The sequence below is a fragment of the Camelus dromedarius genome, chromosome X, assembly GCF_036321535.1.
Source record: "Camelus dromedarius isolate mCamDro1 chromosome X, mCamDro1.pat, whole genome shotgun sequence".
Taxonomy (NCBI): domain Eukaryota; kingdom Metazoa; phylum Chordata; class Mammalia; order Artiodactyla; family Camelidae; genus Camelus; species Camelus dromedarius.
Window position 1 is genome coordinate 81,141,108 of NC_087472.1, and position 25,420 is coordinate 81,166,527.

The window sequence follows — 25,420 nt, forward strand, 5'->3', positions numbered from 1 at the left end:
ATTGCCTTCTTTAATGTGGACTGGCCTCTTCCAGAGACCAGGATAGAACAAAAAGGCTGTGTAACAGGGAGCTCCTACCTGACTAATTGAGCTGGAATGTCAGTCTTTTCCTGACTTTGGACTTGAACTGAAACATTGTCTCTTCCTGGGTCTCTAGCCTGCTGGCTTTCAGATGGAAATTTACACCATTGGCTCTTCTGGTTCTTAGGCTTTTGGACTCAGAATGGAACCGCAACTTTGGCTTTCCTGGGTCTCCAGCTTGCTGACTGCAGACCTTGGGACTTGTCAGTCTCTGTAATTGTGTGAGCCAGTTCCTTATAATGAATTCCTCTCTCTTTTCTCTGGAGAACCCTAATACATTTTAGCAATAATAAAGTATTATTTTATACCACTTGTATGTTTCCTAGGGCTGCCATAATAAAGTACCACAAACTGAGCGGCTTAACAAAAATTTATTGTCTCACATTTCTGGAGGCTAGCTGTCTGTGACCAAGTTGTCAGCAAGGATGGTTGCTTCTGCCACAACCACATGAGCTTGGATGAGGACTCTGGGCTCCAGATGATAACACAGTTTGGCTGACACACCAATGTTAGCCTTCGAAGACACAGGGAAGAGAATCCAGTCATAACATACCCAGATTTCTTCTAAAGAACTGTGAGTTAATAAATGGGTATTATTTTAAGCCACCACGTTTGAGGATATATTTTTTTTGCAGTGATAAAAAACTGAAACAGTTTGAGTCAAGGTTAACTTGTTTCCTATATGAATATCTAATTATTTCAGCATCATTTGTTAAAATCGTTATCCTTTTTGCTATTGAATTGACTTCGTACCTTTGACAAAAATCATTGCACCATATATGTGTGGGTCTATTTTTGTTCTATTTCACTTATCTATTTGTCTATATTTATGTCAATACCATACTCTCTTAACTGTAGTTTCAGACTAAATCTTAAAGTCAGATTGTATATGCTCTCCCCAATTTGTTTTCATTTTCCAAAGTTGTTATGGCTATTCTAGATCCTTTGGTTTTTCATATATATTTTAGAATCAGCTTGTTATTTTTCAAACACACACACATACACACACACACAAAATACTAACTGAGTGAATTGAGATTGTGTTAAATCTATAGATCAATTTGTGGAGATTTGATATCTTAAGAGTATTGATTCTTCCAATCAATGAACATGACATATCTCTCCATTTATTTAGGTCTTTTTCAATTTTCCTCAGCATTGTTTTGTATTTTTCAGTTTACAGGTCTTGCACATATTTTGTCAAATTTATCCCTGAATATTTCATATATTGATGCTATTGTAAATAGTATTATTTATTTAAATTCAATTCCCAATTGTATATTTTATATTTGTATGTATTACACACAGAACTGATTTTTATATATTGACCTTATTCCCACCAAATTCTTATGTTTAACCCCTAACCCCCAATGTGATGGTATTTGGAGATGGGGCTTTGGGGAAGTATTTAGGGTTAGATTAAGTAATGAAGATGAAGTTCTCATGTCTTAATTACTTGAATCCTTAGTGTGTAACATATCTGGTATATATTTGATAAATATACATTCTGTATAAATCATAGAACCTGCAACAAAACTTTGTTTACATAATAGTTCTATAGAAATACTTCTTGGCTTAGCAAGATATAAATTTAAGACCTTAAAAATGTATAAACACATGAATCAGATCTTTTTCCTGTTAAGCAATCAATTAGGCCTTCCTATCACTGACATTTTCTGTTGCAGATCAAGCTGTGGCTATCTTAGGCTGGGGAAAGCTGTTGTTGACTTAACATTGTTTCTCAACAATTGAGATTTAACATAAAATATTTGGAAGGAAGAATTAGAAGGCAAAACAAAACCGTGTCTGGGGTACTCGCTGTGTCCAATCTTGATTAAGAAAATAAGGAGATGGTTTCCTAGCATTTCAGTTGTCACTTTTATTTGTCAATAAATAGTTTTGAATTTTCTTAGGTTAGGAAACAACCAGTGGCAGCAGCAGGGATGGCTAAGGCGTAAGCTGCTTGGCTGATTATCTCAGCACTGACCTGTAAGCAACCCCCTCTGGGGTGAAATGCAATTGAGTCTCCCTATTAACTCCAGTCCTGAGCAGCTCGCCAGCAGTCTCAGTTATCAGGCTCAGAACACATTGAGTTAAGTAGGAAGGCACGTGGTGGGTAATAGTTTTGGGACGCAGATGACTATCACCAAGAGACTAAGCCGAAAATGACTTCTCTGGGGCAGCTGAGAATGGGAAATCGGGGTGAAAGTTGAGGTTGAGCTGCAAGGTTTGGTTTTCTATCCTCTGAAATGGTCTTGCTCTTGTGGGTTAAAGGCCACTGCTGTACTCATGAATATATACTATTTCTGGCTGCTGTAATTGATTAGCTACACTTTGCAGTTGGCTTGACAAGCCTGCGAGCTACTATTCAAGGCCTGAGGAGCAGTACGGAATAGCATATCCACAGAGGCTTTGAGTTATCACTGGCCATGTGGAAACTGAGACAGCAAACTCGGTAGGAGTGAAATACTCTACATGCTAAATAGAGTAAATTTTCAACCACTGTCTTCCCAGCAATGTTTCCACATTGGTTATATAGCATTATATTTTACAGGAAAAAAAAATAAGCCCAAACCCTCAACACTTCATCTTTAAGTTTGCCTTTATCTTCTTTTACATCCATAAGCAGATGGTCCTATCTGTGTGATGGGAATCAACATCTGATGTGGCATGGTCTCAGGCTAAGACCTGGACTTTGAAGAGGGCCATATGGTGTTGGATCCCAGCTTTGCCTCTTACTAGCTGTGTGACCCTGGGTAAATTACTTTATGTCTCTGTGTCCCGGTATCCTCATGTGTAAAATGGGGGCTAATAAAATGACTGCTGTGATATGGTTGTTATACTACTAAATAAGGTAATAAATATTAAACACTTCCATAGTGTGTACCACATTCTAGACTTTATTCTAAGTTTTAGTCATTAGTGTTATCTGAAATGACAAAAGAATAGCAGTGTACCTGTGGACAATGTAAAAGCTTAGTATTCAAGCTGATGTTAACTATTTCATCCTTGACCTCAAGCCTATTTTTGAAAGATTTTCCTTTATATGTGAATATGCGCATGTGTAATTTTTCTCTTAGGCTTGTAATTGTACTGTGTTAGCTGACTAGAAGCTCTTCAAGTGGAGATTTTATTTCCCCTTTCCCTTGCGCTGTAAATAAGGAGCAGCTAGCAAAAGCAACGTGTGTTTGTAAACGTTACTTTTACCAAGAATATTTTTCACTAAATAAAAGCACTGGCTTTATGTGCAGCACCTGGCTGCTGTGAGTGCAGACTTGCATGTATTAACTCCTTAAATATCTCATGTTATTAGGATTACAAGTCCAAAAAGATATCAGCTACCATTTATTGAATGTCTACCATCTGTATGGCTCTATATAACTACTTCACATGGCTAGTTTTCTGGAACTTGCATAAAATCTCCATGATCCCCACTTTAGAGATGGAGAAATAGAAGCTCAGAGGGATGAAGTTACTTTCCAGGATCACACAGCTGTGTTGCCCGGGTCCTTTTGATTTTAAAGCTTATTAGTTTGTTTATCACACTGCTTTGCAATTCTCCCTGTTTTTGTCTCATACTTGTCCTCACTTTATATACTATTTATTGAATTTTTCTCTTACTTGCCTTGTGTTGCTTTGATAGTTTTTGTCAACAGGCATAAACCTTAGAGTCAAATGAGGGTGGTTCACTTTAGTTCAGAAAACTGAGCCCTAAGACTTTCCCTGTGGTATAAATGAATAAAAGCATGGTTAACCGTTGATTAAACGTCTCCCAGAGTCACCTGATGTGGCCACTAACAAAGCTTTTTTTTCTTTTAATCCCAGGCTCAAATACCGTACCTGAGAATTAACTGACTAAAGTCTCTCCTGTGCTCAGAGGGCAGCCACGATGATGGGTTGAGGGGAGAAATAACAGGTCGAGCTTTTCACAACAGACAGAAAAATCCATAGGCTTCTTTAAGGATTCTGGATTATCACAAAAGGAGAAGATCTGGAAATGACTGTTCATCCAAGTGATGACCGAAGGAGTGACTGCTTCTCAGTCTCTCTCTAACTTACTACTCTTTTCAGTTTTCAGTGGCAGCACAAGTGGCGATTCAGAACCACTGTTGGATGCTGGAGCCACATGGCTGGCTTGACATGACACCTGGACGTTATTTATAGGACATGTGATGTGGGCAGCTGCTTGACTCATCTAATCTTCACAGCAGCCCTCTGAGGTAGGTACTGTCATTATTCCCACTTCACGGATGAGACTGATGCACATAGTTTTATATCCTGCCTAAGTTCTTCCTGGTGGCACCTCCTCAAGTCTTGTGATTCTCGGTATAAGAGCCAGTCCTTTAGATTAGGGCTTTGGTGTATAAGAAGCCATGATTAAATGGAAACTTCAAGTAAAATGATTTGTTTCTTTTCCAGGCATATCTGCCAGCCTTTTCCCTTATCTATCATCAGTGTAATTGCTGTTCTCTTGACACATTTTTCCTCCTTCCATCCCTCCCCAAGCTCTATCCTAATTCATCTCACATCCTCACAAGTAGAAAGCATCTGTCCCCAAGACAGTGTATGGATTTGGGGGAGGAAAAGAGGCAAGAATGGGGTGCATGCTTGATGGAGCATACTGAGAAATGCCAGGAACCATCTTCCACAGCTCTGTGACATTCCCTTGGCCCACTGGTTTCAGCTAAGTTCCTCCAGGTGCCTGCCATACCAGGGCTTCTCAAATTTGATGTCCCTAAGGATCAGCTGGGGATGTTATTACAATGAGGAGTCAGACTCGTTAGGTCTGGTGTGGAGCCTATGATTTGTATGTTTAACAAGATCCTAGGTGATACTAATTCTGCTGGTCCATGGACCACACTTTGAGTAGTGACGTGCTAAATCATCCTTTTCTCAAAAGAAAGAACAATCATAGTAAATATATGGTGAGCATTCAGGGCGTTTCAGAACTATAAAAGGAGTTTGACCAGGGTCCTCCTAGAATATCCTGCTGATGAGAATCGTGAGTCTTTATGAGTCCCAGTGACTCTTGGCATCTACAGTTGTTCCAGTTTGTAATATACATACAGTAGCAAAATTGCAATACCAATATTCTCACTGTATTAACAACTGAATTAAGATTTCTTTGCTGTTCTTTTTGTCTTCACTATATAACAAACAGATCTGTCTATATATGCTCTGTAAAAATCTAAGGGTGTACAAATATCTATGAGAAAAATCACTTGAAAGAATTCTTTGTGTGATTATTACCAGTTTCATAGAAATTAGGTTTATCTGTTCCCATCTGTGCTCAATTTTAAGTTTTGCTTACTGTTTCTTTTTTATGCAAGTTAACTTTTGTGTATATAAGAAATTTACATGGTTCAAAGTCTAAATTTTATTTAAAAAACTATTCAGAGAAGACCTTCCATCCCTTTTATCGATACATACTCCTTTCACTCTGCCTCCATAAGCAATCATTTTTATTTGTGTTTTTTTCTTTTACTAGTTTAGATCGTAATTTGTCTAGTTTTTTCCCCAAGAAACTGGCTTGTTACTTATATATTAGTTCATTCATTAATTCTACTTTTTAGTATTTTGTTCTTTTTGCTTTATTGATTTTTTTCCTTCCTTTTTGAATTGGATGTTTATTTTCATGCTTTTACTTTTATCAGTTTTGGTGTTTAAAACTATGAATATTCCTAGCAATGTTATATGTGGGGTTTTTTTTTTGGAAATTCTGCATTTTCATTTTATTTTTCCAATTTAATAGAAAGTTTTAAAATGTCCTCTGTTTTTCCATGCTTTGGAGTTTTGTTGGGCATGTGACTGGTTTTATCCAATGAACTGTGAGAAGTGGTATGTTTCACTTCTGGAAGAAGGCCGTGTAGTAGACAGTATGCCCACAGAGACAATTTTCTCTCTTCTCTGAATGGCTAGACGTGAAAGACTCTATCTCAGTGGAACCATGATTGAAGGAGCCTGGATCCCTGATGTATTGCTTTGAGGAAGGGTTGGTAAACTTTTTCTATAAAGGGCCAGACAGTACGTATTTTTGGTGTGTGGGCCATACTCTCTCTGTCACAAAAACTTTGCTCTTGTAGCCATAGATAATACATAAATGAATGGGTGTGGCTATGTTCCAATAAAACTTTATTTATGAAAGCAGGGGCTAGCTGGATTAACCCCTCATTTAGAGAAAAACTGCCCAGGATAGCTGCCCAAACTGTATCAGGTCATGTCAGAAGTGAGAAATAAACTTCTATTGTATTAAGTCACTGAGTTTTGGGGTTGTTTGCTACAACAGATAACAATATTTCTCCCAGTAGGAAATTCAGGAAAAAAATCTGAGAATCTGATTAAGTAATTTGCTCAAGAGCCATAGTTCGTTCTTGACAGACCTGAGATCTTTAACAAGGTCTGTACAACTCCGAAGCTCATGTTTTCCCATGATAACATGTTGCATCCCTATCTTCACTTTTTCTGCTGGAGAAATTTTGGACAAGAGAGATTGAATGGTATGCCCCAAAGCATGCAACTAGTTAGAACTGTATCAGATTATTGTTCAAAGATGTTTATTCCTTTCCTCTCATGCATATGGAAAAAAACATATTTCCCTGAAACATTCTTTGGGCTTGTCCATGTGAGCGTGGAATGAGTATAGTTTTGCCATATGACTTGCTGTAGCCAACGATACGACAGAAACCTGATGCCAGCAGAGATGTGAAATGCACTTTTACACTTGAGCTTGTCTTCTGGCGCTTCTGCCATTGTCCTGGCTGGCTGCTGCCCCTTCAGCTGGGTTCCGCAGTATGAGCACACACATCAGACTTGAGCCCCTGCAGCAACAGAACAGGCCAGGCTGGAGCCTCAGGTAGAAGCAGAGCTATACCCAGCCAAGCACAGCCTCAGTCAAAGCTGTATAAGTGAAAAGAAATGATTGTAGTTTTAATTCACTGAGTTTTAAGGTCATTTTATTACAGGGAATTATTTTGACAGTAGAAAACTCATAAAGGCAGAGAACCCACTCCCCCAACACACACCAGCCAAGGAAGTTTTCCAAATCCTTGCCTAGTTATGTTTTCTATGGAGTAGTTTTTGACTGATACTTTCATATACCCTTGAATTTCAAAATACTTTGGTTTTAAGTTCCTCACTCTTACATATACTGTCCCTTTCTTCACTGCGATAATGAGTTATATTGATTTAACTTTCTATAGATTTTAACAGCTAGCTACAATGCACATTTCTATTACCTAGAAATAAATAAGCAGGGTTGAAAATAAACTACAACCCACATCCTCTCCCATTTAAAACTCAGGTGGCAGTTAAAAGCACTTGTTTAATCCAAAAAAGCAACCAGTTGAAACCAACTATTAAACAGTCAATCTACCCACTAACTATATTCTTAAATGAGAAGAAAGTAACATTTGCTCCCCACTTTCTCATCTTCTTTTTCCCTCTGTTCCATACACTCCAACACAGGCAAAGCTATGAATCTAAACTATGATCCCCAGAATTGATAGCAAAAAAGACCCTAACTTTTGGTCAATCTCATTCTGGCAGGGAATCAGTATTTTCCTTAACTAGTACTCTTTTTTTTTTTTTTTTTCTTTTTTTCTTTTTTGGCAAAGGCACAGAGAATGGTCAGAGAATCCTCAGGAAGGCTGGAGATTTCTGTGAGTCAAACATTGATTGTTCTGAAGGCCACAGCTAGGCTGATGTGTCTTTTCCGAGACGATTATTACATAAGCAGCAATTCTAGGCCCACAGGCTTAAAAATTGCATTTTAATACTGTATTGAATTCTCTGACCTTCTTGTAAAAGAGACTGAAAAATAAACAAATGGTAATTTGTACTTGAACTCTATCATGCAACCCAATTTTCGCTTATACTATCCATTTTTTCTTATTTCCAATGGTTCATTTGAAATAATATGCTTGGCTTACTTTAAAAAGAGCCATTATGTATTTCTTCTCCTCTGAACCTCTCTTAGGTCACTTTGCCACTAATTGAGACCACAAGACAATTCCCCTCTTAATTGTTTCTTTGTTTCTGCTATGATTCTACATCGCTTCTTGTTTTTAATGATCGGGTTGCGAGGTAGCAGATTTTTTTCTGGATTGTATTAAAGAGGTCAAATGTGATGATATGATCCTTTAATACTTTTGTTTGCCAGATATTGATTTCTTGCTTGTAAGTGTTCTCATTCCCCTTTCTCTCTTCAGCCTCTCTTCCCTACACAGACCCTCATTCTTCCTGAAGCTTCAGAATTCACCCCACTCCCCCCAGAGTGATTTCTCTTGTCTCGGATTTTTACATTTTTTGTTTTCTTTATGATGAGAGAGTATTTGAAGAGAGAATTAGATGCTTTAAGCTACTGATTCTTTGTTCCCATGACAACCTTGATGACATCAGTGAGAAGACGCATCAATGCCACAAAGACTCCAGTGTAAATGAATGTAACAAATGCCTCTTAATTGTAGTTTACATCTTTTCTATGCTAAAAACAACCCCAAGCTTCAGCAGAGGAGGTGGTGAATTAAAGTTCATTGCCTAAAGGCTGCCTATTGTATGCAATTCTCAGCCTTCACCCTCACCCATAGGTGTTTTTATGTCAGAAAACATTCACAGAACACCACACTTACCTGCGACTTGGCAATCAATCCATCTACAGATGGCTCTTATATTTAGCATACAGTTGAGATAAACTGAGTAGTGCAATTTCTTCCCTTATTTACCACACAAAAGGGGCACACTGCTAGGACTTATCCCTGGGAAACAAACCAACCAACAAGAAACCTAGGTCTGCTTCTATGAATCTCTGGAAGCTAAAGGCAGCTGGGCCAAAAATCATTTCCAAATCCCCAGTGAAGCTGAAGTGTCATATCATTTTCATTTTCATTTTTGTCACAACCCAAGATTTCAATGCTGTAACTCCTTTAAAATAAGTGATTTCCACTTTCAAGGACTTTATCTGTTTAAACCTTTTATTGAAAAGTCTTTATTTAAGCTTGGTCTAATTATAACAACTCCTTTGATATCTACCACTCCCTTCTCCAAGCCCTTTCTCCTCTTCAAACTAGCAGTGAAGTCACCTATCTGCAAAAGGAAGTAAACAGTGGTACTCAAGTTTTCCACAGTAGGGATAGGCTCCTCTTAGCATTCAAAAGGAACTGCCTAATAGTCTTTGATGTTCTGCCTCGTTTATCTGGGCCATGATTCCACATCATCAGATCTCCATGCTGCTGCTCTAAATGGGCTTTTTTTTTGTCTGAACCTAGGCTAATTTAAGACACTTCTAGACCCAGTCTTTGCTGAGTTCCTAGATCTTCCGTTCTTGTCTTGGGCTGTTGTGTGAGATTCAAGGTGTGTTAATTGGACAGAGGCCCTCCTGCATCATTCCTTGTACACGTCCATCACTCTCATCTATACTGACAGATGGGCAAAATAAATACAAACGTGTTCTACCTTCTGAGTTCCACATATCACAAATCAAGCAATGTGAATGAAGTTTTCAGCATCTTTGCAGTGCTGCATTCTGAAACACTAGAATTTTCATTTTCAGCCGCGCGTGTTCCTTGGCCGCCTAGAATAAGCAAGGGTAGAAAAACCAAAAAGCACAAGATGGTGTTTGGTTGAGTCACAGTTGGATACTATAAAGTACCAATGAAAGAATTAACCCCTAGTTTCAGCAATGGATGTTGAATGTCTCCTAACCCCAAGTCCTGGTGTTAGGCAAAGAGTGTGACACCCCAACCTCTCTAAAGGTTTAAGACCCAAGAAGGAAATAAGGCATGGATGCAAAATCCTCTTGAAATTTATCTTCAGAGAAGGCAAAGTTGCCCAAGTTGAATCCAGCTCGTTTTATCTCTGTAGTTATGAAAAGTGATCAAATATACACTTCTTTAAGAATCACTTATGACAAAGATGCACATATTTACTTTTTCAGGCACAAGAATGAATAATATGTTAATCACTTCCTTTCACGTTAAGACCACACATTTACACGATGTTTTGAGTCACAGGTGAGGAAGGCATGATAGAGTTCAAAACTGAATGGTTAAGAGAAAACTGAACAAAGAAGGTAATGATGTTATGTCTATTATAACCTTCCGCTGAGATAATTGAAGGGCATTACTATTCAAAGGCAAGTTAGAGGAGAAGTTGCTATCTTAGAGCATCTTGTAAGTCGGCGCTCCTCTAGTGGACTGTTTCTCACCCAGCTCGATTCATTAGGATCACGCAGGTAATTAACTCTGTGAGCAGGATTTGGGCTTGTAGCAAACAATGTTGGTTCCCTAGCACAGTCCCATGGCCTACGCCTGATTTCAAGGGCAGCTGTGTTGGACAGTTCCCATGTGTGTTGTCAACATGTTACTTCAAATGCTTGCTTTATTATTCTAGCTTTTTCTGCCTCCTCAGAGTTTTTTTTTTTCCAAAGCCACAGAAGCTTATTCAGTCTTCCTGGAGGGGAGCCCCATACTGAGAGGAAGTTAAGACCTTCAGCTTCAGCCAGCAACAAGGGGACCATTCTAAGGCACACAGCAGTTACCAGCACAATAACATAAACTTTTATTCGAGTTTTCTCCTTCTTTCTCTCAGGCTCCCTGCTTTTTCACGCCTGCCCCGGCATCAACTCCCAGATAAGCTAGTGCACCCAAATGTGTGTAACACATTCTGTATGTGGAGAAAACATCCGGGAAGAGACATGCCACACCGGTAAAGTGGTTACCTCTGGGGATTGGAATTGATGGGTATGTGGATGGGAATTAGAGCAAATGCTGTTCTTGTCATGCCCGCATCCCCTTGATGCCCACTGTTCCCATACATACCTAGAGTTTCCTACTGCAAGCACAGGCGACGCTACAGGAGGGTGTCCTGTGGACACCGGGGTGTGCTTGGCCTGCCTACAGAGTCAGCCGGAAGGTCTAAGGAGTTAGCACCCCCCAGGGCAGTCCTGAGCTGATGAGTAATGAATGGAGGTAAATACTTCAACTTCTTCACCCTCAGGTGGGACAGTTCTGAGGCCTGTTCATACCATGAACTTTCAAACTTTTTCTGTAGGGCCAAAAAGTAAGTAATTGAGGCTTTCAGTGTGATATTGTTTGTCATAATTATTCAACTTATAGAAAAGCATGTCAACAAAAAGAGGAAGTGGCTATATTTCACGAAAACTTCACGTATAAAAATAGCCAGTGGGCTAGATTTTGCTCATTGGCTGTACGTTTGCCAACTTTGTAATGCCATCTACTAGGGGAATTGGCCCCAATTGCCACCAGTGAGAACTTGCTTATTGACACATCCTTTGTTGACTTTCCTTCCCTCTTCTGTGTCATTCTTCTGGCTCCCTCTCTGGGCTCCTTTACCTTCCAAACAAACTGCTTGTCCCCAAATGGTAATCTCAGGGTCTGATTTGGGGAGAATCCAACCTAAGAGAGGAACTTCACTTTTTACTTCTGTCTAGTTTTAATTTTAATTTTACAAGAATATATTATTTAAAAATCCTTTTAAAGAAAAGATTAATAAGTGGCACATGGGAGATGAGTCCTAGTTTCTGGATCCTGAACCAGCTACTTTCAGAATTGTCTTTAATAGAGGGAGGACAATTCTGGCAGAGGAGGAGACAACTTTTCCTCTACCCTGTTAGGTTCAGTAACTAAGGCCCTGCAGATTAAACTAACAACAGGAAAGTTATCAGGAGAGAAGGTATATTATATGTGCATATGGAAGCCTAGACAAGAAGTGAAAACCCAGAGAATCAGTTAGATGGTATTTTGTATACCATTTTAACAAAAAGAGTAATAAATTGTGGAGAAGTAACAAAACAAAGGGAAAAGGATTTGGGTTTCTAACGGTGGTAAATTGTGGGAAGGTAAGTATATTGGGCAAACGAATGGAAGATAAGAGCTATTTTTTTAAGGTGGTTATGCAGACTCAATCTCATGCAGTCTCTGGGGAGTGATAAAGTGTTTCTGGTGATTAAGAATCATTACCCTCCTCTTGGTGCAGGAGAAGAGGGGGACACCTTCATAAAGGGAAATTTATACCTTGTCTTAAAGCAGAAAGGGGGATGGCAGTGAGCTTTTTCCTGTGTCTGCTATTTCTTAATTGCCTTCAGCTCAAAATAATCCAAAGTGGTATATTTTGGGTTGGCATACTATAATCTCCTTCAAGGACAAGGATGGTAGGTCTGGAAGGACCCTCAGTTTGGTCAAGGGGAGTGTCTCTGTCAGCACTCAGTATACTGCTTTCTAGGACTTGCATTATATAATTCCTGTCAAGATATCATTTCACCCCAGCAACATAATTTTCCTTTAACCCAGAGTGTCAAACATGCAAAACACAATTTTGGTATTACTCAGAAAATACCAAACCCACAATCAGAACAGTATTTTGAAAAGAAGAATGGTTTATTTACAACATTTAGTATTTTACAGGTATCTAGATTTGGACAGTACACGAATAATCCTCCCAGAAGGTACCTGCTAAATGGATGAGGGAACCTCTGAAAATACAGTCTAGCTCATGCCAGCAATACGAGATTAATACAGACTGTCTGCTCAGATATAAAGGTCACTCTGTAAGGACTCCGGTTTTGTTCTTTGCATTCATTTAAGCGGGATTCTAACTGCAGAGGATTTCCTTAAATTGGGACATAACTAGATTGTGGAAAGTGCTAAGGATGAAATATCTTCTTCCACATTTATAGAGACGAAAAGGTGCTTTAGACTCCTCACGTTGTGTTGTAGTCATGGGGACTGTGGCTGATAATATGCGCTGCTCTGTGTCGATAAGTTCAGCTTGTTGGAATGAGAATTACCTGACACTTAGAGAACTGAAATACCAGGGGAAATGGCTCCTTGGGGAGATGATTACCACTTAATGGATCTCATTGTCTGATAAATAAGAACCTGCCTAGGAAGAGAGCCAGAGCTCCTTCATAGGGACTCTTAAATCAAGATTTCTCTGCGGCACCAACTCCACTACTCCTCTAGTTCCTGTTTCCTTTCATGCATCCAGGAAATAATGACCCAGATTCTATTTCTAAAGTACAAAATCTTTTCTGCTCGGCGGCTCCAGTCGTTCTCCTTTGGCCCGTGGGATAAACCCAACCCGTTCAGCATTCTCATGAGGGTAGCTTCCAGACTCCCTGAGATATATGAAGTCTTTTTAATTGGGACACAGGAATGGATGGTTTTAAGGGGATCACTTTATAAACCCTAAACTTCCATATTTACTCTTTTTTATATTTTCTGTGTGAAAATGCACTTGGAGTCAAGACCTCAGGCTGAATTCCCACACTCCCCTTTTATTTCACATTCTCCTTTATTCTGTTTTACAAGAGAAAGGCACACTTCTCACTCAGTTGGAATCCTGTTACTGAGCTTTTCCATGAGTGTTACCCTCCTGGGTAACAAACAGAAAGACAATTCCAAATATTGGTATCAAAAGTCCTCCTTAAGGCAAAAATAACCTCTATCCTTCTCATTAAGATATGAATTCCAATAAGTGATTGCTTTTTAGGTTTAATAACTTTCAAATTTTTGTAATATAGTCCATTTTGATCAAATGTGTATTACTAATAAAAATTTATTCTGGATTGAAATCTAATTATAATTAACACTTAAGCCTTAAGGTCATGGGTAATTTTAAAAATTAAAGTTTTAATTTATATATATTCTTATTGCAAAGGAGGTATGTTAGTGTAATGAATGGGGCTTTAAAAAATAAAAATGTATCTCAATAGAATTAAATTATAGAAGGTAAGTAATTTGGAAATATGAGTTCAAGGAGAACAGGGAATAATTTAATATTTCTGACAGTTAAGAGAAGAGCTTGTTCATGTATTTTTTAAATTGAAGATTGTGGCTCAAATTGCTTTGGTATTTATAGTCTTTTGAATATATTTAAAAGAGTGTGATGTGACAGTTTTAATTTAAAATGACAATATTTACAATATGTTAGAAATTATATCTCTTGCAAATATTTTAACTTGTGATGAAAAAGTTTAGATATCAACTTAGAAGTACCTGAAGAGATACATATTATTTTTCTTAGATAAACTTTTTATTTTGAAATTCTTTCATATGTACAGAAAAGTCACAAAGATAGTAGAGTTTCTGTTTGCCCTTCACCTGATTTTCTCAGATATTAACATCTTACATAACTATGATACATTTATCAAAGCTAAAAACATTAAGAGAAATAATAGCTATACTCTATACTTATTCTGATTTCCTTAGTTTTTTCTTTTTCTTTTTTTTTTTTTCCTTTCTTCTTATTAAAAAATTAACATCTTTTTTTCCACTTCAGGATCCCATCCAAGAAACCGCATTACATGTAGTTCATGTCTACTTAATCTCTTCTGATCTGTGACAGTTCCTTAGCCTTTTTTGCTTTTCATGACCTTGATATTTTTGAAGAGAATTGCTCAGGTATTTTGTATAATGTCCTTCAGTTTGGTTTTTCATGATGTTTTCTTTTGATTAGATCGGGATTATGGGTTTTGGAGAAGGCCACAGAAGCAAAGTGTCCTTCTCATCACATCATGTTGGGGGTGCTTGCTATCAGCATGACTTATTGCTAGATGTTAGTCTTAATCATCTGCCTCAAGTAGTGCTTGCCAAGTTTCCACACCATAAAAGTTAACTATATTTCCGTGTCTGTATTGGTTAGAAGTTAAGTCACTAAATCCAGTCCACACTCAGGTGGAGGGGATTAAGCTCCACCTCCTGAATGGGAAAATATCTACATATGTTCTATAAGAAAGATTTATCCCCTGTGCCCCATATATTTATTTATTCAATCAATTGTTTATCAAGTATGGACTCATTTATATTGAGAGACTGAATATACAAATGGACAATGGCCAGATCATATAATCAGATCAGATCTTGTTCTAGATTTGGCCATGGGAAGGTCTTTCAGTTTGGCGCCTGTTTCCCTTTAACACACCCCATCCTTTTGTTTCTTTGTTTCTTCCTTTCTTTCTGGCAATATAAAATGCTGCAGGCTCATCCTGTGTATTTCCTGTCCCAGTCCCATAATTAGCTATTTTTCCGAGGAGCCCAGGTTGCTTTTATTAAAGAATGGTATTTAAAAAACAAAATCTGGGCACTGATTATGCTTCATTGCTACTGGGCTATCATTACTTCTAAACCCTCTCAGGAGAAAGACCTAGGAAATACAAGTCTGCATATTAAGCAACATATACATATATTTTTATTTCTGTATCTATTTGTACATACATTATGCTAAACATAAATTCATACTGATGTCTCCAACTTTAATCCAGTACCACAGGGTTTGTTCTAGTCTTCCCCTAGCTTATTTTTAATCTTTTTTTCTCTGATGGTGAGCAACATAACTGCATTATATATTATTTATTTACTTACATATTCTATCATAATATGTACATAAAGATTTCAGACTTCTTAACTGATATCCTTTAAAAAATCAATGTACCCACTAGAGTACACTGTTTATAAATAGTCTTTTTGTCTTTAGCCTTACTTTTTCCAGTGAAAACAGCATTTTCCATAATTACTTTAATCAGCTTCTTTTTCCTGACACCCTTCACTGAGGTTATATAATAAATTTATTATATAGTTAGAATAATTTGTCATAATCTGAATCCCATCTAGAGATCCTTTGACATTCTGGTTGATTTTTTAATTTGCATACTTTAAAATTCACTTTTGGTGATGTACTTAGGGTTTTCACAAATGCACAGAGTCATGTAACTACTAGCCTAGTGCCATATAGAATGATTTCATTACACTAAAAATTTTTCTGTGCATCTCCTTTGTAGTCAGCCATTCTCCCTTCCCTAAACACTGGTGATCTGTGATGTGTTCTTCATTCCTAAAACTGCATTTTCTGGAATGTCATATAAATGTAATTATACAGTATATATCCTTTTGAGTCTGGCTTCTTTTACTTAGCAAAATGTGTTTATTACTCGCCTATGTTGTGTTTGTCAATAAGTCATTCCTTTTTATCACTGAATAGTATTCCATTGTATGACTGTACAATAAGCCGTTTGCTTGTTCATTCACCCATTGAAGGACATTTGGTTGCTGGCAGTATTTGGAGATTATGAAAAGCTGCTAAAACACTTGTATGTAGGATTTTGTGTGAATATAAATTTTTAATTCACTTGTAGTAATACCAAGGAGTGTGATTTGTATTATAAATCTATGGCTGACTTTATAAGCAACTGCTAAACTGTTTTACAAAGTGACTACCATTTTGTTTTCCACCAACTATAAATGAGTACATGTTGCTTTCCATCCTTGCCAGCATTTTTTATTGTCAGTTTTTAAAAGCTGTAGCCATTCTAATAGATGTGTAGTAATCTCTTTGTTGTTTTAATGTTCATTTCTCTAATGACAAATGATATAGAACATCTTTTTGTATGCTTACTTGCCCTTCTCATATCTTATTTAATGAAGCATCTGTTCAGATCTTTATTTTATTTGACTAGGTTATTTATTTTCTTTTTGTTAAGTTTTAGGAGTTCTTTATATGTTCTGGATATAAGCCCTTCATCAGATATGTGATTTGCAAGTATTTCCTCCCAGTCTGCACCTGGTTTTATCTTCTAATTCTCTTAACAATGTCTTTCAAAAAGAGAGAGTTTTACTTTGTTACTGTCTAATTTATTTTTTTCTTTCATGGATAGTGCTTTTGATGTTGTAGCTAAAAATTCATTGCAAAACCCAAGGTCACACAGATTTTCTCCTAGAAATTTTACAGTTTTACATTTTGCACTTAGTTGTGTGGTCCATTTTGAGTTAAACTTTATTTTTAGTATGAAGTATGTGCTGAGGTTCATATTTTTGCATATGGACATCCAGTTGTTCCAGCACTGTCTGTTGAAAAGTTTATACTTTCTACATTAAATTACATTTGTACCTTTGTCTAATATAAGTTGACTGTATTTGTACATGTCTGTTTCTGGGCTTATTATTTTGTTCCATTGATCTCTATGTCTGTCCTTTTGCCAATACTATACTTTCATGATTACTATAGCTTTATAGTAAATACTAAAATCAGGTAATGTGTATCCTCCAACTTTCTTTTCTTTCCAGATTTTTTTCTACTATTCTAGATCCTTTTTCTTTTCATATAAATGTTTGAATGAATTTTTTTGTATCTAAAAAAGCTTTCTGCATTTTGATGATGATTGTGTTGGATTTATAGATCAAACTGGGAAGAACTGATATCTTGATAAAATTGAGTCTTCCAGTTCATGAACTGTATATTTCTCCATTTAGATTTTCTTGGATTGCTGTCATAATTTTTTGCAGTTTTCAATATACAGATCCTATACAACATATTTTGTTAGATTTACACCTGTACTAGTCAATGTTTAACCAGAAAGCAGATTCAGTAATATCAATCTATGTATGTATGTATGTATCTGTCTATCTATCAAGATTTATTATGAGATTGGCTTCTGAGATTGTGAGGGCTGATCAGGAAGGGAAGATCACCAACAGGATAAAACTCCATAGGTATGAGCTAAAGCTCTTGTTCACAAGTAGAATTTCTTCCTCCACTTCCCCCTCCTCCTCCTCCTTCTCTTCCTCCTCTTCTCTCTTCTCTCCTTTCTCCTATCCCTTCTTCCCTCTTCCATCTCTTCCTCCCCCTCCTCCCCTCCTCTTCCTTCTCCTCCCCTTCTCCTTCTTTTCCTCCTCCTTCTTCTCTCCCTTTTCATCCCCCTTCCGCCTTTCTCTTTCTCTCAAGCCTCAGTACAGGTTTTGGCCTTCCAACTGAATAAGTCAGGCCCATGCAGAACATCCAGGATAATCTCCCTAAGTTAAAATCAACTGATTATGGACTTTATAACTGCAAAATCCTTTCGTAGCAACGCCTAGATTGATTGAATGCCTGAAAGCTGTGGCCTGGGCAAGTTGACACATCAAAAAAAAGCTATAACAATAATTTAATTTAATTTAATTTAATTTAATTTAATTTAATTTAATTCTGGTTTTTAATTTCTAGTATTTAAAGATACAACTGATTTTGTATATGGACTTTGTATCCTACAATCTTTCTAAATTTACTTAGTTATAGGAGGGTTTATTTTGTATTCTTTAAGGTTTTCTATGTTGACAATTACGTTGTCTCAAAGAGTTTTACTTTTTCTTTTCTAATCTGTATGTCTTGTGTTTCCCTCTTCTGTCTTTTTGCATTGGCTAGGACTTCTAGTACTCTATTAAATAGTAGTAGTAAAAGGCAGCATCCTTGCCTGGTGTCTGATTTTAAGGGGATTGCATTTAGTCTCTCACCACAGAGTATAATGTTAGGTATAGTTGTTTTGTTTTTTTTTGTAGATAACCTTTATTAGATCAAGGAAGTTCCCTTATCTTCTAAGTCTGCTGAGAGTATTATCATGAATTTATGTTGTATTTTATCGAATGCTTTTTCTACACCTATTGATATAATCAGATGGCTTTTCTTATTTAGCCTGTTAATGTGAATTATATTGATTGATTTTCAAATGTTGAACCAGCCTGGAATAAACCACACTTGGTTGTGATATTTTATGTAATGCTGGGTTCGATTTGGTATTATTTTGATTAATACCTTTACATCTAAGTTCATGAGAGATATTGGTGTATAGTTGTCCTCTCTTGTAATGTCTTTATTTGGTTTGGGTATTAGAGTAATGCTGACCTAATTTTAGATATCACCTTAATTTAATAAAAGTTTATGTGTCAATCTAAAGTGACCAAGGAATTACTTGTTATTGTAAAACATTATTTTGGTAGGCATGTGAAGAAAACATTTTTGAAGACAATTGGTTTATGAGCTCATCTGCAGTTTAACTTAGACTATCTTATCAACTCCAACTATAGCAGATTTTGCCAGGGTTAGCCTGTATCCCTTTTAGGTCCCTTTTACCATTTCTATGCACTCTTCTTCCAGTTTGGGTATGTTTTTGTGTCCAAACATTTGCACCCTCAACTCTACTTCAGAGAACTGCTATCAAGCTAGCAGAGCTACTTGTCCTGCAGAAACAGAGAACAACAAATATTGCGGAATTAGCAATTCCCTGGATGATCCTCAGGCAATGGACTGATAAGTGCCAAAGTATGAAGGTCTGGTTCTTTGCTTTGAGTCAGACAGCTCTGAAGGATGACTTATCTTTTAGAATTTACCTGCAGGATCAGGTTGAAGCTATCCTGTCTGGGACTTTGCCTGACGTCAAACCTTTGCTTGCCTTCTTCAATTTCACTGCCTTGCTCCCCACTCTGTCTTACTCATTTCTTCTGTAAGCACTTACTTAAAAAACTATTTGATCATCATATCCTCATCATAGGGTTTACTTCCAGGAAATCCTCATCATAGGGTTTACTTCCAGGAAACTCTCAACCTCAGATACCCATCAGTCCCATCTTCCACTTTGCTCCCACACTCCCTATTATATAGCCGTCCCACACTTCCTTTCATTTCCTCATCACTCTATGTTCTCTCATGCCAAAGTCATGGTGCTGTCTCAACCTTGAATTCTCTTTCTTTTCTCTGAATGGTGACAACAAAATCAATTTCAAACTTCAAATCTTTTGCAAAACTCTCCTGGACAGTCCTTACAGTTATTTAGCACCTCCTCTGGGTTCATACAGCACTGCATTTTTGTTTGTCGGTTCACACATCTATCTCTTTTGCTAGACTTGAAACTTCTTCTCAGTTATAGGAGACAAATTTTCTTCATTTCTTCGTTTTGGTTTCCCTAGCACTATGTTGGCATGTAATAAGCACCTAATAAATTATAAATACATAAATAAATAAACATATATAATATTATTATAATTCAAAATATTATATATGTATATATATGTAAATCATTTGCATGTTAGTTCATTTTATCCTTAAAGCATTTGGCGAACATGCAACCTGAAACCATTACCATTTTACATATTAGGAAACAGGCTCAGAGAGGTCATGGGACTCATCCAAGATCCTTCAGAAAGTAAGTGGTGTGATCCCAACTGAAAATCATATTTTCAAGCTTCATGTGAAGTATCTTCTAAAGTTTAACTTGTAGACAATTTTAACCATATTTTTATAGCATGTTCACAAACTCATGATGTTCACAAAAGTACTAGCAAAGCAGTGCTAACTGATCTTGATCTATGAGAAGTCATGGCCTTTTCTCTTTTGATGATGTCTAACAATGAGAAAGTTAATAAAATTTATCCAGACTTTTAATCTCAAATATATTAAGACACTCTGAGTTCTAGGTCCATGATCAGGAAAGGTCAGGAAACAGAAAAAAATTACATTCAACTTGTCTAAAGAGCATTTTCAAGTGTTCAACATGTAAACATACATTTTGTCCCTCTCTCTTTTTTTAAAAATTGACTTTATTTTTTAACCAGTTCTAGGTTCACAAAATTGAATGGAAGGTACAGATATTCCCCTTGTATCCTCTATCTCCACACATGCGTAGCATTCTCCATTATCAACAACTCCCCTTCAAAGGGTTACAATTAATGAACTTACATTGATAAATTATCACCTAAAGTCCATAGTTTTACACTAGAGTTCACTCTTGATGTTGTACATATATATAAAATGACCTATATTCACCATTATAGTATCATACAGAGTAGTTTTACTGCCCTAGAAAACCTCTGTGCTCTGCCTACTCAACCCCTACTCCCCCTAACTCCTGATGACTACTGATCTTTTTATTGTCTCCTTAGTTTTCTCTTTTCCAGAATTCCAATATAGTTGGAATCATACAGTATGTAGCCTTTTAAGATTGGGTTTTTTCACTTAATAATATGCATTTAAGTGATGTTTATGTCTTTTCATAGCTTGATAGCTCATTTCTTTTTAGTGGTAAATAATATTCCATTGTCTGGATGTACCACATTTTATCCATTCGTCTACCAAAGGACATCTTGGTTGTTTCCAAGTTTTGGCAATTATGAATTAAATGGCTGTAAACACCTGTGTGTAGCATTTTGTGTGGACATAAGTTTTCAATTCCTTTGGGTAAAATACCAAGGAGTATAATTGCTGGATTGTATGATAATAGTATATTTTGTAAGGGCCTGACAATTAGCTTTTAGATTATAATGTAAGTGCCTAACAGTAAGCTTTTGATTGCTGAGGCATTCAATTCAAAGACATCCATATTGAATAAACAGGTTGCCAACTAGATAACTAGATAAAAAGCCAGGACACCCTATCTATGAAGTTCTCCTTTTAAAAACTGGTTGATCCGGATAACTGACTGACTGCTTTTTTCTTTCCACGCTTTGATTCCCACTCTTGTGTTTTAAATTCACCAATAAAGAGTGAACCCGTGAAACCCTAGGCACTCCACTCTCAATTCCAGTAAAGGCAGAACCCCAGGCCCATGTTGTCTCTCTTTCTGTCTCTCTTTACCCACACCCTCACTGGGTGGCCCAAAGCATGCTGCGTACCTTCCTGGAGTTGTGAATAATTAACCTTGTTTTTTCAAAGTTGCCTGATGGTTGTTGCAGGGGTGTGTCTTGCAATCATAATAACCACCAAGGCCAGTCCAGCCCCCAGATTTGCTCCAGTTGGGAAAACATCTGTGGGAGCTTGCCACAAGTAGTATGGGACCAGGTGAGTGCCCCCAGGCATTTCTAGCCAATAATATCACTATCAACAGGCTGACACTGACCTAAAACATTAATTTTGTAAGAAACTGACAAATGGTCTTCCAAAGTGGCTGTACCATTTTGTATTCCTAGGAGCAATGAAGCTCTTGTTGCTCGAACTTCTCTTTAGCTCTTGGTGTTGTTTGTGTTCTGGATTTTTGACATTGTAATGGGTATGTAGTGGCATCTTGTTGTTATTTTAATTTGTTTCCCTGATGATATATGATGTAGAACATTTTTTTCATGGGCTTATTTGCCATCTGTGTATTTTATTTGGTGAGGTGTCTATTCAGGTTTTTGGCTCATTTCTAAAATGAGTCATTTCTTTTCTTATTGTTTAATTTTAAGAGTTCTTTGTATATTTTGGATTACAATCCTTTATCAGATATATATTTTACAAAAATTTTCTTCTGGTCTGTGGGTTGTCTTTTCATTCTCTTGACAATGTCTTTCACAGAGCAGGAATATTTAATGAAAGTCTGTCTTATCAGTTCTTTCTTTCATGAATCATGTCTTTGTTGTATATAAAAAGTTGTCACCAAACCTAAGGTCATTTAGGTTTTCTCCTATGTTAGCTTCTAGGAGTTTTATAGCTCTAGGTCTGTGATCTATTTTTGGTTAATTTTTGTGAAGGATGTACGGTCTGTGTCTAAGTTCATTTTTCTGCAAGTGGATATCCAATTATTCCAGCACCATTTCTCAAAAAGACTGTCTTTTCTCTAATAAATTGCCTTTGCTCTTTTGTCAAAAATCAAACTATATTGACTATATTTATGTGGGTCTATTTCTAGGCTCTCATTTCTGTTCTACTGATCTATTCTTTTACCAACACCACACTGTCTTGATTACTGTAGCTTTATAGTTAAGTCTTGAAGTTGGGTAGTGTCAGTCCTGCAACTTTGTTCTCCTTCAATATTGTGTTGGTTTTTCTGAGTCTGTTGCCTTTCCACATAAACTTTAAATTAGTTTGTCCATATTCACAAAAAAAAACTTGCTGGGATTTTGATCGGGTTTGCAATGAATCTATAGACCAAGTTAGAAAGAACTGCCCTCTTGACAATATTGAGTCTTCCTATCCATGAACATGGAATATATATTCATTTATTTAGTTATTCTTTGATATCTTCATCAGAGTTTTGTGGTTTTCCTCATATAGATTTTGTATGCATTTTGTTATATTTACACCTAAGTTATTTCATTTGGGGGATGCTATTGTAAGTAATATTGTATTTTAAAATTTCAATTCCATTGTTCAAAGCAAATGACTTTTGTATAGTAACCTAGTATACTGCAACCTTGCTGTAATTGCTTATTAGTTTCATGAATTATTTTTTGTCAGTTCTTTGGATTTTCTACATAGATGATCATGTCATCTGCAAGACAGTTTTATTTCTTCCTTCTCAATCTGTATGCCTTTTCTTGTCTTATTGCATTAGCTGGGACTTCCAGCATGATATTGAAAATCAATGGTAAGAGGATATATCCTTGCCTCTTTCCTCATCTTAATGGAAAAGCTTTGAGTTTCTCTCCATTAAATATGATGTAAGCTGTAGGCTTTTTGTAGACATTCTTTGTCAGTTGAGGAAGTTCCTCTCTATTTCTAGTTTACTGAGAGTTTTTATCAGGAATGGGTGATGGATTTTTTTTCAAATATTTCTTCTATATCTATTAATATGGTTATGTGACTTTTTTTCCCTTTTAGCTTATTGATGTGTTGGATTACATTAATTGATTTTTGAATGCTGATCAAGCCTTGCATACCTGGGTGAAATCTCACCTGATTATGGTATATAATTCTTTTTATAAATTTTTGGATTTGATTTGCTAATATTTTGTTGCAGACTTTTGCATCTATGTTCATGAGAGATATTGGTCTGCAGTTTTCTTGTAATGTCTTTATCTAGTTTTGGTATTGCAGTAATATTGGCCTCATAGAATGAGTTAGGGAGTATTCTCTCTGCTTCTATCTTTTAAAACAAATTGTAGAGAATTGGTATAATTTTTTCACTAAATTAATTCACTGCTGAACCCATCTGTTTATTTCTTCTTATGTGAGTTTTGATTAATTGTGTCTTTCAGAGAATTAGTCCATTTCATTTAGGTTATCAAATTTGTGGCCGTAGAGTTGTCCATAGTATTCCTTGATTGTCCTTTTGATATTCATGGTATCTGTAGTGATTTTTCTTCTTTCATTTCTGATATTAGTAATTTGTGTCCTCTCTTTTTCTTATTTAGCCTGCGAAAAGCTTATCAATTCTATTAATCTCTTCAAAGAACCAGCTTTTTGGTTTTATTGATTTTTTTCTATAGATTTCCTATTTTCAATTTCATTGATTTCTGCTCTAATTCTTATTTCTTTTCTACTGCTTACTTTAGGGTTGATTTGCTCTTATTTTTCTAGTTTCCTAGGGGAGAAACTTAGGTGATTGATTTTAGTGCTTTTCTTCTTTTCTAATATATCCATTCAATGCTATAAATTTCCCTATAAGCGCTATTTTATTGCATCCCACATTTTGATACATTGTGTTTTCATTTTAATTTAATACAAAATATTTAAAAATTTCTCTTGAGATTTCTTCTCTGACCCGTGTGTTAGTTATAATTGTGTTTTTTAATCTCCAAGTTTTGGGGATTTTCTACCTATATTTCTGTTACTGATTTCTAATTTAATTCCATTGTGGTTTGAGGGCAGACATTATATGATTTCTATGATTGAAGGGTTTCCTTTAAATTTGTTAAAGTGTGTTTTATGGTCCCAAATGTGGTCTATTTTGGTGTTAAGTATTCCATATGAGCTTGAGAAGAATATGTATTCTGCTGTCATTAGATGAAGTACTGTATAGATATCCATTAGATCTAGTTAATTGATGGTGTTATTGTGTTCAACTATGTCCTTACTGATTTTCTGCCTGCTGAGCCTGTCCATTTCTGATAGAGAAGTGTTGAAGTCTCCAACAATAACCGTGTGGATTCTTCTATTTATTCTTTCACTTCTATCAGTTTTTGACTGGCATATTTTGATGCTCTGTTTTTGGGTACATGCACATTAAGGATTGTTATATCTTCTTTCAGTATTGACTCCTTTGTCATTACATATGCCCCTTCGTATCCAGGATAATTTTCCTTGCTTTGAAGTCTATTCTGTCTGAAATTAATATAACTATTCCTGCTTTCTTTTGATTAGTGGGAGCATGGTACATCTTCCTCTATCCCTTTACTTTTAATCTCTATCTATCTTCATATTTTAAAGAGGTTCCATATGCTCTTAAATGGTTCAAAAACTATTTATTCAGATTGCTTCAATCAACAGGCATTATTAAGTACTTATGGTACATAAAGCACCCTACGAGACACTGGTATTGTGGGTGGTACACAAAATGTAAAATGTGGTTTTAATGTATTTTTAAGCAGCACTTAATTATTTCTCAAAATGTTTAATACCCTGTATCTATATGAGTTTGCCCAACTACCTGGCATCTTTCTATTAATTAATACATCTGCAAGGTGACATGACTTCATATGAACATCTTTCTTATTCAGAAAGATTTTAAACAGAACATAACAAGTGTCTGCTGACAGAGCTAAGAATCTGATTTCTGAAAATTCAGAATTGCAGATGAAACAAGGTGTTTGTGGAGCATTTTCTTTTAAATGTTGTCACAATGTATATATTCCATTTTTTCTTTTATATACTCTATTTTAAAAGATCG

General features: G+C 36.3%; 1 long non-coding RNA gene across 1 annotated transcript in view; it reads left to right on the top strand.

Moving 5' to 3' along the window:
- Nucleotides 1–4,205: 4,205 nt before the first annotated feature.
- The window catches only part of LOC135320188 (uncharacterized), a 182,846-nt gene continuing 161,631 nt past the window's right edge, over nucleotides 4,206–25,420 (top strand). Inside the window, exon 1 of the long non-coding RNA XR_010379420.1 lies at nucleotides 4,206–4,301. This is a non-coding gene — a long non-coding RNA (uncharacterized LOC135320188). The remainder of the gene's footprint in view (nucleotides 4,302–25,420) is intronic.